This window comes from Lepidochelys kempii, chromosome 4, assembly GCF_965140285.1.
Source record: "Lepidochelys kempii isolate rLepKem1 chromosome 4, rLepKem1.hap1, whole genome shotgun sequence".
NCBI lineage: Eukaryota > Metazoa > Chordata > Testudines > Cheloniidae > Lepidochelys > Lepidochelys kempii.
In genome coordinates this window covers 114,850,737-114,861,048 of record NC_136383.1, presented here as the reverse complement: position 1 = coordinate 114,861,048, position 10,312 = coordinate 114,850,737, and the positions used below count along the sequence as shown (strand labels likewise).

Sequence of the window (10,312 nt, the reverse complement as noted above, 5' to 3'; positions counted from 1 at the left end):
AAAAACTTTTTATGTACAGTACATTCATTAGAGCTGATCAGTAAATAAAAACAAAGAATTATGAAATATTTTAAAAACAATTATTTGCTGTTTTCCATTGATATTTTGGGCTATCTGTAGTAATGACAGAGAGCCAAATAGTACTGCTCAGTTATGGGTCTAGTCTGGCTGCTGTAAAAGAGCTTGCAGAATGTAGTCAAGGCATTTTCATAGCTTGTTTCCTCTGAACAGTGATGGTTAATAATTTATCCTTCACTACCTTGGCAATTAGTGTGGATTAATCATTTCCCTCTCTATTTACACACAAAAACATGTCATTGCCAGGAAAAATCCTAGCAAGTGCCCCTGTAATTTTCCTACATATTTGGGAACTACATTGTTCCCAGTATAGATAAAAGATTAATATAACCCCCTCTCTCTAAAGTAGCCTTTACAAACTGCTCTTAGCAGGAGCAGCAAGTGCCATTTGAAGTGAAAGAAGCTTACCATCTGATTTCCACATGCTATTTTATTCACCAGTTACTGAAATGTGGGAATTATTTTAGGGCAGCTAGCAACAGTAGCTGCTCCCCACTCTTCCTTTTTCAAGAAGGCAAAAGACCCCTAGAAGGAATTTTTTTCCCAAATGACTGGTGTCATTTGAGGGAACTCCCACTGATTTTTAACCAGGCAACTGAAATTAGGTGTAAAAACTGGGGGGGGGGGGGATATTTTCTCCTGTTTCTGAGATCCAGTTGGCACAGAAGAGGGATATAGCTCCCTGATTCTGAGGGCCAGGATGCCCTGGCATAAGTAAGAGTATCTCTTAGGGTGCTCAAATATCCACACTGCAGTTAGACGCCCATGGCTGGCCCGTGCCAACTGACTCAGGCTCACGGGGCTGTTTAATTGCAATCCCACCTCACAGGGTTCTAGAGCTGAGGCATGTCTACACCACAATTAAACAGCCCCTTAGCCTGAGCCAGCTGGAATTGGCCAGCTGTGGGTGTCTAACTGCAGTGTAAACCTACTTTAACTTACTCCCTTTAGAAACTGTATGCCATGGAACTGTATACCAGCTCACAGTTCCCCCTCCACTGTGGGAATTCTCAGCTAGCCAGTTACAGCCAGCATCTGGCTCTTTTGCTGCATGAGTGGTGAAAATGAGCCTATTCAATTCTGATTTTTTTTTAAAGTTTTAAAGATTTTTTTTTTTTTACATCCGGCTGAAGGCTGCTGTCACCGGACCAGAGATTACTATGTTGTTTTTCATAGTAATATAAATTACTTAAAGAGTTTATGACTCAATCCCTCACCCTACTAAATCTAAATGTAAAAACACAATAAAGGAGCCAGCACAGCATCGCATGTGAAACCAGAAATCTCTTTATTTTGTCTGAAGTTTCCCTGCCCGTCTGCTTTTGTCTTTCTTTGCGTCACGTTGACTCTGACTTAGGGGCATGATCCTGTAGAGATCCCACACGTAGTTCTTTCTACCAGGAGTCACACTGAAGCAATTCTTGGTAGAAGGGACCACAGCTGGTAATACAAAGTTTGCAGGAGAAGAACCCTAGGAAATGGCTCCCATAAGGTAATGAGTGCACTACCCCAATTCAGCAAAGCACAAGATCTTGGCTGAACTGGGGGCAGTGCATTCAGCACTTTGAGAGTTGAGTCCATTAGATAACAAGCTTCCCAGGGCAGGGACAGTGGCTTTCTTCTCTCCATTCAGCATGATGCTATGGACACAATGTTAAATATTTTTTAAATGGCCGATATAGCCTTAAGTTTGGATAAGAGATCTCTATTATAAAGGACAGATCATAAACATGCAGCAGTTTCTTACAGGATCTCAAAGATTGATTTTTCAAATCAATAAACCATTTATATTACATTTCATTGCTTTTAGAAATGTTTATACAGACTTCCTCTCTATTCCATCTCTCTGTTTTCTTATCAAGACTGGATACCTTGCTGGAAGATAGGCTTTAATCAAATGTGTTACTGGGCTCAGAACAAAGATAGCTGAGTGGAATTCTAGGGTATATAAAAACTCAGATTAGTTGATCTAATGGTCCCTGCTGGGTTAAACCTATGGATTTATGAACTATACATAAAAGTACACACATAACATTCACTGAACTAGCAATTTCATGCATCTCTAGCTTGTGCCAGACCTCTGTGCTTTCATTTTATATGGTATAATGGGGAGTAGGTATGTATAATACATGAGTTGATTGCAGAAAATAGTAAGATCTTTCCATGAACATTTTCAGGAATTCTGAATGAAGTGAGAAGTTTTCATGGAATGTTCTGATTCACATACACCTCCTCCCCCCAATAATATTAATTTGGTTTTGTTTTTTGAGAAATGAAAATATTTCATTTTGGGAAGGGGGGGGGTGTATGTGTTTTATCCACTCTTTTCTTTCCCTGGGGTGGAAGTGGGTAGGTAGGGGAGAGAAAAAGCCAAAATCGATTTTGATATGACTTAGCAGCCTCTTGCATAAATGGGGAGATTATATATCTAAAGCTGAAGTGAATGTTTTCTATTAAAGGCAAAATAAGAATTCGCACTTCATTGAAAAAAAACTGACACAGATTTGGCCACCTCTAACCTTATAAATGTCTTCATTTCAGTAATTAATTTGTTTAGATACTCCTGCAAAGCTATTTCTGCTACGTTAACATATCCGTATTTCCATCTTCCTCAGTCTTTTTGCACAGGGAAGGGCAGTTGTAGTTTACCTATCCAGGTTTTTATCCAATGTTTATCACCAGAGTAAGCAACCTAGCGCCTTACAAAAATAGTTAATTAAAAAAAAACAGATGAATGGTCTAATTTAATTTTTTCCCTCTCTACATCTTATGAGGTACTGAAGATTATGGGTCTTTGGTTGCTGTCTTGTTTTTTTTAACCTTAATTTTTAAAATTCTTTCTTCTTCCTCCCCTGGCCAACTAGTCCTCTCCTCTCTTCCTTCTGGTCTTCTCTCCTGGTCCCTCTCCTCTTTTTTGCTTTGGTGTTTTTAGTTGGATCTGCTGAAGTAGTGTGTTTTGCCCTTTGCTCTGAAAGTCATGAGACGGTGGTTATTCTGATTGCTGGCAGCAATGAGGTCCAAAGCCTTGGTCCTTTTACTGAGAAGGTTCGATCTCTCCCACTTTCACAAGCTTTGTTCCTGAGATCGACAGCTTCAGAAATCCCCAGGAATACAGCAACTGTGGAAGACAGTAATGGGGGATACTTTGGTGCAAGTGCAGTCCAGTGGAAGGGCTTGGGCCTCTGACTAAGACTTACAACTTGACCTGCTAATCTATGGGGAGCCACTGTGCAGAGTAGACTATTGGAGTGATGTTCTTGAAGCTGATGATGTTGAGAATTCAGGCTGTATTCTGAACTAACTGAAGCTTCTAAAAAGGTCTGTGAACTGCTACATAGGCATAGCAAATTGCTGTAACCCAGAACATGAAGGCATAGATCATTGTGGCCAGGTTTTCATTTGATAGAATGGGGCTGCATCCTATAGCCAATTACAGAGGGAAAAGCAGGATGTTTTGGGTTTTGTTTTTTGCAGCTGTAATTATTTGAGCATCCAGTAGCAGTGTAGAATTAAAAAAGGACCCCCAGGAGTCCAGAATAGCAAGGAAGGAAGGAAAGACACCTGGGGCAAATTACATTTTCTGTTATATCTGAGCAACCCAATTGAGTCTCCAGTGTAAATAACTTAAAAATACCTCGCTCTAATAGAGCTTTTTATCAATAGATCTCCAATTCACAGTCTTTAATATATTAATCTTTCCTACACCTCTCTGGGGAAGGGAAGTCTCATTATTCCCATTTTATAAAAGAGGAACAAGGCACAGAGGCTCAGACTTACCAAAGGTCACATGGGAAGTCTGTGGAGGAGCAGGGAATTTTGAGAGTAGAATTTGGCCCTCTATTATACAGAGCGAAAGCCAATGGAAGAATCCAATGCCAAGTGTTAACACTATTCGTTGTTCACATTTAGAACTCAGTATTGGCCATCAATCTCTGGTATCGGAGATGAGCAAAATACTTCCCTGCATTTAGAGTAGGAGATGCATGTGGTAATGGTTGGCAATTGTTTACTTTTAAAATGGTTTACTTTTATATTTATATACTGCTTTATTTATGGGTGAATGTAAAGTTAAGCATGCAGTACAAATATTTGTTCTTCTCAGTTCTGGAAGAAGCAGAATCCAGAGTGAATTAAGGTTGATTTCCCTGAAATTTTGAATGAACTAAAAATACAGACTTTAGTTTCAGCTTAAAGCTTTTACACTGAATGATTAGTCATTCTTAGTGGATTTTGATTGAGTGAAAGGAAAGATACAAGACTTCCTTAGATTTCTACAGTACAGGCTAATGAATAAAGTGCATATTTTTGCACCTCAAAGAGTATTAAAGTTAAAATCTGTTAATTATTGTTTTCCCAGAAATGCAGTTAGATTTTTTTTTAAAAAAAGATGTTCCAAATATTTCACACATCTTGTTATCATTTCCTATACTTCTAATTTCCCAATTACTTCCTGGATTTGACCCCTCAGCTTGCGCCCGCCCACTTCCTGGGACCCAATTTGAGTTCCTCATCTATGGCCCCAGCAAGAGACAGGGGAGCAGCAGTATCTTGTAGTTATCTTTCTCTATTCATCAGAAGCAACAGAAGTAGTAAAGAACCACAAATAATTAGCCGAGTGTCAATGTAATTAGCCTGTTCCAGATGAATTCAGCTCTTGAATACTATAGGGATTGGCACTAACTCTCAGAATAGAAAAATAATGTTGCTAGGATGGGCCATTGGATGATATTACCCAACCTTATTGGCCTGAAGTCAATATGTCCCTGCAGCAGTCCTGCCATATTCCACCAGTAAATTTTTGCTGGCAGGATTGGCTCAAGCAAGTCTGAAGGGTTATATAAAACCATTCAATTAAGCTCAGAGCTGTAAGGCTCAAAATGTAGTAGGTGAGCTTTTTTCTGTGACATACCATACAATCCAGACTAGTGAGTAGCTGTGTCACCCCCACCCTGTAACCTAGGATGCCCTTTATAATGCTTTGCTGCTGCAGTTTCCAACCTGGACTACTCACAAACAGCCTCCAGCATGTAAGTCACTCCCAGCTCTGTGTCTGTCTGCTGTAGTTAGCCAGACACACCTTGGCTCTTACCAGCCTTTGTCTCTTCTGGTGAAGTGAATATGATAGGCAAGGAGAGAGAGATGGGTGCCTTGGGGTTGTTGTCCCTCCTTTTTATATTTTCAGTTCTCCTCCTGAAAAACATTTCCAGCTGGGAAGCAGCAGCCAAAGAGCCTGCTGGTTTTTTCACCTGTTTGAACTTCTTTTGTCTACCCCTCCTGATTGCTGACTCTGTTTAATGCTTAAATGCAAACTAAGCAGAGCACATGTTCCTTTGTTTAGGACAGATATATGTGCCAGCTTCTGTTTGGGTAGAGTTGTGGGGTTTGGAACATGTGTTAACACCCCCATAGAGAGGAATCTTATAACTTCACACTGTATTTTTTATATTTTATGCAAGATGGTTCATGTAAGGTATCATGGGAAAGATTATAATTTACTGAATGTGATTATACACTTTGTATGCATGTATCATTTCTGTATATAAAGTTAGGAATATTGACTATGTAACAATTACATCTGTATGTATACTTGGGAAATGCCCACCAGACATTAAGCAATCAGCCTTAATGGGCCATTAGAAAAAGACAATGAGTCTTCAAAGATGTGGATCTCCCATCTGCCTGGAGTTCCTTTGGACAGTATACCTCAGAAGGAGAGGACTATAGTGACTTGGTTGGAGGGCCAAGTCATGAACAGGAAGCTGCAGCTCCTGGAGTGAGAGAGGCCACAGGGTGAGAGAAGATGATGGGCGGAGAGACTGCCAGAGAAGGGTGCAGCACCCAGAAGTGACCAGAGTGACTAGGAGGATGTGCCACTTGTGGTGAGTGCACCCCAGGACTTTGTCTTTTTACAGATTGGCCCTATATTTGCCCTCTGCTAGTCCTCTGGAATCTCTCCTGTCTTCCATGAGTTTTTGAAGATAATTGCTAATGGTTCAGTCAGCTCCTTGACTAGGTGAGGATGTGTTCAGCCATGCCTTCCACTAGAGGTACCAACTGTTATTTTCATGGAGGAATGAGGTTGGGTTTAGCGTAACCAATTATGTGTAGCTAATATGAATTCTGGTGAACTACTTACTGCCTGCATTATAGCATCTAATTAGCCACACAACTGCTGCTGGGACCCATCTAATTCCAGTTTTCAGTAAGAAACAGGAAGTAAGATTGCATAGTGCCTTAAGTGCGGCAACTTCTAACTTCCTGATGACTTTTTATTCTTCATAGCACAACCCATTTCCAAAACACAGGTGAGTCGGTGGCTTCCTTTGTAAGTCCATATTCAACACCAATTACTGCACAGTAGTATTTAACCTAGTAGCTTATATGTAGAACAGGAAATAACTGTGGTTTCCATTAGCAAATGCTGATCTTTTGAATGGAGAGCCCTGTGCCTCATTCAAGAGTGACTCAGTGAAACAACTGCTTGTAAAAGTTATTAGCCTCCTGTCTATAATTAGCCAGTCGACTAAAGTTTACTTTTCTTAATATCTTTCAGACAGTCTAATTAGTCTTACAAAATATTCTGAAGTCTCTTAAGCACTATCAATACAGTGTTAATGACAAGGAAAAACACTCAGACTTCAATCTTGCAGTAGCTCCATGTAGATTCCTGCTGATTGCAATGGGATTCCCCAGAGAACTACCTGCAAAGGGCCAGTTGCACAATAAGGGCCTTATCTGACACTTTTGTTCAATAGATCTCAAAGCGCTTTCGAAAGGGGAGTTCTCAATAATATCCCTATTTTACTGATGGGGAAACTGAGGTTCAGAGACATGTTCAAGGCCATACAGTAAGTCCATGGCAATACCAAGAACAGAGCCCAAGTCTCCCAGCTTAGTCTGGTGCCCCATATATGCTTCCGAAACAACAAGTTTAGAAGGTAGATAAATAATTCACTAGATTAATATGTTTGCCCGTTTTCTGCTCTGCAAACCCAAGTTCAGGTGGTGGTTCAGGTCCTAAATAAATCTGACAGTGCCATCCTAACTCCCATTTACTAACTAAGCAGGCAGGTATCGTCAGGAATGAGAGAGCTGCTTTGCCACACTAGCCACTGCAAAGGGAACTGAATTTTCCGGGACTCACTCTGCTGGGGGTACTACTGCGAGACAAATGTATTGACAACTCTGATGATAGCTTTACATGATTCTTACCCTTTTGAACAGAGGCTAGCTGACACTTAATTTCTGTCCATGTAAATCCCAGATGTGATTGTGCAACAGGACGCTTCTTCATTTTTAGCCAAAAACAACATGAAAGAGGAATGTCAAAAAGGAGAAGTAAATTCCCTTGAAATCAAGGAATGAGTAGATAATATGTTCACACATGGGTGTGATGAATAGAAAGTTTATCTTTGAACAATGCCAAGAGGCAGAAATCACTGAGTGTAACAGGAGTCCGAAACATAGCCCATTTCCCACTTGTAGTTCTTAAAACCCCACTTTTCCCAGCAGGCACCGACATCAGCATCTTTCATGCCCCTAAGTCCTATCACAACCTGGGTCCAGCTCTCCAGTGTAGAGACATCAGCTTCTTCCCTTCACTGCTCCCCTGCCTTCAGCCCTCTCCAGCCCTATGCACGAGCTCTCCAGCTTAGAGCCAGCACACACCTCCCTCTGCTGTTCCCTGGCCTTCAGCTCTCTGGCCCTGGCCCTCTGACTTGGGGATGGCGGCCAGCAAACTCTTCTTGCTGCTGTCAGACTTCAGCCTTCTCTCAGGAACCGCTGTCAATCTCCTGGCTCTGGCAGCTCTCACCTCATACGTTTTCCCCAACTCATGAAGTCTCTCCTGCACTGAGTCCCACCTCCTCTAGGGCCCAGGTGCCCTCTTTTAAGCCCAATTCTTTGGCCAGATGAGTCACAGGTGCACTGGTCCTACTGCTCTTTAAATGTCAGTGTCACCCTGACATGACCACATCCTGAAGCTGTAAAGGACATGATCATGAGATGGAGATGATCATTACCTAGAAAGATCATGTTCACCAGTTCAGGGCCAACCCACCAAGATGAAATGGCTCCATAAAGCTAGTTACTATTTGTATTAGAGTAGCACCTAGAGACCTCAGTCAGGGATCAGGGCCCCATTGTAGCGTCACTTGTATTTAGTTTCCATTACATTCACACCTAGATGCTTAGCATATTGTTAAAAAGTCTGTATTCAAAGATGTCCCAGGTTTGGTTTGCAGTGGGGGCTTGGTCCATGACTGGGGCTTCGAGGCAGTCTGCTAGTACAAATATTAAACAACAAGAGGAACATAGAAGAGGGTGTTCAGTGCAAGCAGCAGTGCAGGACACCTCGCCAGTACACAAGAGTGCCTCTTGTACAGCTGTTTGGTGCTTATTTTGCAGTCACCAGCTATGGCATTCTAGGGTGCTGTCCAGACCAGTGAGAGACTCTCTGCAAACTCGGGTGCCTGACAATGCTTGGCTGCTCTAGCTCACACCTGGGCTACTCACAAACAGCCTTCTAGCATGCAGGTAACACCAGGAGGGTCCATGTATAACTGTTGCCTGCCAGTCACACATCAGTCACTCTGGCTTCTACCACCTTGGTTACCACTTGCAGGGTGACCCAACACACTTCCAGTCCCACATTTTCCCTCAAAACATGCGTCCTGCACTGTCCAGTCCTCTTCTGGATGGTCCAGATATGTTAGACCTGTTGCCCCTTTAAGGGGATCAATATACAACACTCTGCTACTTTTAAATAGAGTTACCCAAACAATTCACAACCCTGGACTAGTTTTAATTAAAGAATAAAATAATTTTGTTTAATGGCTTCTACTTGTACTCACTTAAAATCTCTTTGTAGTTAGTTGTAAATGGTTACAAGAGGAAAAAGATAAAATGCTTCATAAATTTAATAAACTAGATTTGGTTCAAGGTGAAATTCTTACCAACAGTTCCCAGCTACATTGTTGACCAAGTTTCAGGTCAGGATTTGTTTCCAATGTCCAAAGGCTGTTTGTTTTTGTTGTTTTTGTCTTAAGTAAAGGAAAAAGAGATGGGTCGAGGTGTTCACTTGGGGTGTTCTTGCCCTTCCCTTTTATAGTTCAGTCACCCTTTGAAATGCATTTTCCATAGGGTTACTGCAGTACATAGTAAAGACGGTGACATGGTGTCTGGTGGTGAAAGAGGTTACATGCTGTTTCTTCTCACGTCTGTTTGCTGAAATGCAGATTTTCCTTCTCTGTCTTCGCCCTCTTGCTATCTGAGCAGGGCCGTCCCTAGCTATTTTGGTGCCCTATGCAGCCCCACTGCGGAGGGGCTGTGTGGGGCCCCAGGCCTCCGGGAGCGGGGGTGCTGTGTGGGGCCCCATCCCAGGCCTCCATGGGTGGGGGGCTGGCCACTTCCTGCAGGAAGTGGAGTGACCCAGCCCCAGCCTGCTCCCCTCCCCTGACTCCCAGCTGCGTCACTGGCGAGTGCTGAGGGGCGGTTCCCCCCTCCCCCCAAGCCTGAAAGCCAGGGGAGCAGAGCAGCCTGGGGCTGGGTCTTTCCACTTCCCTCAGGAAGTGTCCAGGCCCCCCTGTTCCCAACAGAGGCCTGGGGCCAGCCCCCCCCAGAGTCCTGAGGCCCCACACAGCACCCCCACAGAGGCCTGGGGCCAGCTCCCCTTTCTCCTGCCTGCGGAGGCCTGGAGCCCCAGGCTGCTCTGCTCCGCTGGCTGCCAGGCTTGGGGGGAGGGGGGAACTATCCCCCAGCACTTGCCGGTGGCGCAGCTGGGAGCCAGGAAGCGGAGCAGGCTGGGGCCAGGTTGCTCCACTTATCACGCAGTGAGTGCAAGGTTGGGCCTGTGTGCAATCTTCAGGGGAGTGAGGGCGGGGCTGGGGCAGGGAAGGGGCAGGGCAGAGCAGGGGCGGGGGCCTGGGGAAGAGCGGGAGCAGGGGCCAGAGCAGTATGCAAAATTTCCTGGTGCCCTGTGCAGCTGCGTGCTTTGCGTATTGGTAAGGACGGCCCTGTGTCTGAGGACCCTGTTTACAATTTACATGTAAATTGAAATGTACAGCCACAGTCCTTTGTTTAGGATAGACCTGTTCAACAACTTTTCCCTAGGGAGGGCTTGTGATTTTTTTTTTGGGGGGGGGGGGAGGGGACATGTGCTAATACCATACGGGGACATTTAATAACTTTACACATAACGTTGCTACATACATCTTGATATTGACCAGCAAGTTGT

The 10,312-nt window shown here is 43.5% G+C and overlaps 1 protein-coding gene across 1 annotated transcript in view; it reads right to left on the bottom strand.

Annotated features, from left to right (window-relative positions):
- Positions 1-10,312, bottom strand: part of SLC2A9 (solute carrier family 2 member 9) — a 207,451-nt gene that overhangs the window by 188,215 nt on the left and 8,924 nt on the right. The gene's annotated exons all lie outside the window — the stretch shown is intronic.